Source organism: Diaphorina citri, unplaced genomic scaffold (genome assembly GCF_000475195.1).
Source record: "Diaphorina citri unplaced genomic scaffold, Diaci psyllid genome assembly version 1.1 scaffold37, whole genome shotgun sequence".
Taxonomy (NCBI): domain Eukaryota; kingdom Metazoa; phylum Arthropoda; class Insecta; order Hemiptera; family Psyllidae; genus Diaphorina; species Diaphorina citri.
The window spans coordinates 223863-227091 of record NW_007377474.1 but is presented as its reverse complement, the minus strand read 5'-3'; the positions used below and the strand labels follow the sequence as shown (position 1 = coordinate 227091).

The 3229-nt window shown below is 36.5% G+C and overlaps 1 protein-coding gene across 1 annotated transcript in view; it reads left to right on the top strand.

The window, feature by feature from the left end:
* The window catches only part of LOC103512629 (growth/differentiation factor 8-like), a 42700-nt gene that overhangs the window by 19939 nt on the left and 19532 nt on the right, over positions 1 to 3229 (top strand). The window lies entirely within an intron of this gene.

Below are 3229 nucleotides of genomic sequence, written 5' to 3'. Positions count from 1 at the left end.
CTATCGTACTTGGAATTTTTATTCGGCTTACTTTCTAAACAAGAATATTACTAATTAAAAGTACCACCTACCTATAAATAAAATAATTTTATAAGATTAATTATTAATCTTATGTATTATATTTTTGATATTATATCTACCAACCTACCTCTAACATAGTTTGATAAAATGTCTTGCTTGTAAGGAGAAACTTGTACCTATGGATATGTACTACGTACCTAATAGTAGCTATATGTACCTAATTACCTATACAGGAAAATAATTTAACTTGCGAAATTAACAACTGTAATGAACTATGTATGCCACTTTGCCTATATGGAGCACGTGTTACGTGGCTACAAGTCATTGACCTTTGTGTTAGCCCATGACATTTTTGTTCCGTCAATTTTTTGTCAATTTTATTAGAAATAAAATTCACGAATGAAAAATAAAATTGTACTCTGCTACCACGGGTAGATTACAAGTAGGTAGCTACAACAATAATTGAGTCTTGAATTGAAAACAAAAGATTCACTGTTCCAGAAATTCCTAGGAATATTAGTCAGCATCATTACGGTCACCCAGTACCTAGATGACCCTTTGTAATAGATGGAAATTTACTTCTTCGAGAGGTTTCTGCTGATTTATAAATAATTGGAAGATTCCCTATATCTTGCTCGAATTTTCAAATAATCCTAATTCGGCTAATCAATTGGGAACCGCTATCGAATTAGAAATTCTGCCATTGCCTGTCCTAAGCCAGGATGAGAAAGGAGGAAGGATAAAGGAGTTAAAAAAACCAGGGTTCAGCTGGCCCGGTTGATAGCACCCTGTAAGGGCTCATTGACAGGGTTACAGTTGAAAACCGGCCAATGGCTGAAAGGGCGGAAGAGATCTACAAGGAATCCATCGACCTGACAGGCAGAAGAGCTAACAACTAGTGTAGGGCAGCAACTGCATCAGTATCAGGATAAGGCGGAGATGTTGAAGTTGTCTCTTCGGTAGGGTAAAATTTCAAGTGGCCCAACAAGTAACTTGTTCACCCACATAAGAGGAACCAAGAGGCCACTAAATTCGTACTGGATTGATGGATGGCATAATTAGGTACTCAGATCAGAAGGCGCCTCAGAACTGCATTTATCATTCATAAGTTGTGACGATGGTAATATGACTTAATTAACTCTTTGCTTGTTTTTATCAATGAACACAATCATAAATCATTATTCACTTGAGATAACACCTTCATTCAGTGGAAATTTCTTCCTTGCTATCCAAAAGGTGCCGGTTTCAGTTCCAAGTGTAGCTGAAATGGGCAATATTTTTGACGGCAAAACTTAACTGAGAACATTCAACGGAATATCTATGAACAAAAATTAAGATATATGATACAGGTTAGATAGAGATCCTTCCTAATAGCAATTATATCATGGTTTCTAAATGACAAGCAGAAAGTAACCCCTTGAAATATCTGCCATCGAAATAATAGTGCAAAATGTTTGTTGCTGGTGGCCATCAAACCTGGGATAATCTACAAAGAAAGCACGTTCCCACAGGGCTGACCGTACCAATACCAGGCTAATCTAATTGATAAAATTTAAGAATTTATCAATTACATTATCATGAATGAAGCAATGAATGAAATGTTTTGAATATTATATGCACTGACAGGATTGTCAACAGTTGTCTTTGAAATGCATGTCATACATAACAACTCTGTTAAGTACTTGTAAATATCAGCTGTAATGATCTACACGTTTCTTAATTCCTTATTGCTTTCCTTTGATATTGATGAATGATGACTCTTCAACTACCTTGTAGGATTGTAGTCAGTGCTGCAGTGAAAATTTTGTAGCTATGAAGAAAAGGGGCAAAACATAATAGTTTAAAAGTAGAATTTTAAGTAGTAGAAGCGTGGATACCTATGTATTACCTAACTACATAATTATGTAGATTTGTAGAATATAAGAGTAACAGGGTTGTGACTAGCTATCCTATGTTCGTAATACCTACTCTACACAAGGCATATGCATGAAGTAGGCGTTACCCATGAGGTTATGACTATAATTTTCGAAAAATTAATGGTCCGAGGTAATATATGTACATATTGCCGAAAAGTCTAGGTTACCGACCGACCTACCCTAACATGCACCAGCTAAAAGCGTTCATACAGAGTGTAAACGAGTAAAATGTCTTTATTATACCCCTTCATAATGTACATTTTAGAAGTTTTGCGAATATAGGAGAGACATAATAGATTGTCACAGGTATTTGGATTAGTAACAGGCTTGCCATCTAAGCATCATTATCTTATCTAAAATCATCATAATTATTGATGGTCAAAGATGATTCTTAAATTATTGTGATCTTCACCAAAAATATCCACAATTTCTTCTGGACCCAAGATACCTTCTTCAGGACCTCACAAACAGTTTTCTCATAAAACTTCCCCAAAATGAACTCGTTTTTGCAAATAATTATTTAGATAGGTACTTACCTAATTTACAGAGGTACCTACCTAAAGCTGTGTTCACACATACTTGACGCCGTCGATCGACCATCGATTGACGAGAGGTTGTCGAGGTAGTATATGGTTTCAGTCGACGCGTCGACTATGTTTGGAGTCTTTGGACACACCTTAATAAGTTGGGATCTAGATTCCAGCCGGATCTAGGGTAAGTGCTGCAGTTCGGTGATGAGTTGTCAACCAGTTCCCCAATGTGTCTCCATCAGTACGTCCAGATACAGATACCCACCATTCTCGGTTGTGATTAACATAAGTGATCGGTAACCTGAACAGAGGGCCTGAGATTGTACAAGTAACCAGTACGTGTACTTTTTTTCTGATGCAACAAGAGGTCTTACTCCTTACTGATTGCAAAGTTTTTTTTTTCGAATAAGAATCGAAGAGAGAATATTGTTAAAACAAGTACCTCTAGGTACCTACACTTGCTGTTTGACAATAAATCAATTTGGCATAACCTTGATTTACAAAATGGCCTCAGCTCGCAATTGCCTGTTGCAAATTTCAACTGGAGATTTTATTCGTCTTCTACGTACGTATAATTCTCTTCAATTTCGGTGACTCATTGGAGTTTCTTCGAGAGTCGATAAGTCAATTAATTTTTAGTCAGTTTTCATCCCGTTTGATTTTCACCCTGATAACATCTTGTAGATATCCTAGATGGCCCTCGTCCTAGAGAAAACTGCGCACTTTGCAAAAGAGTGTATGACGTAATATTACATCAGAAAA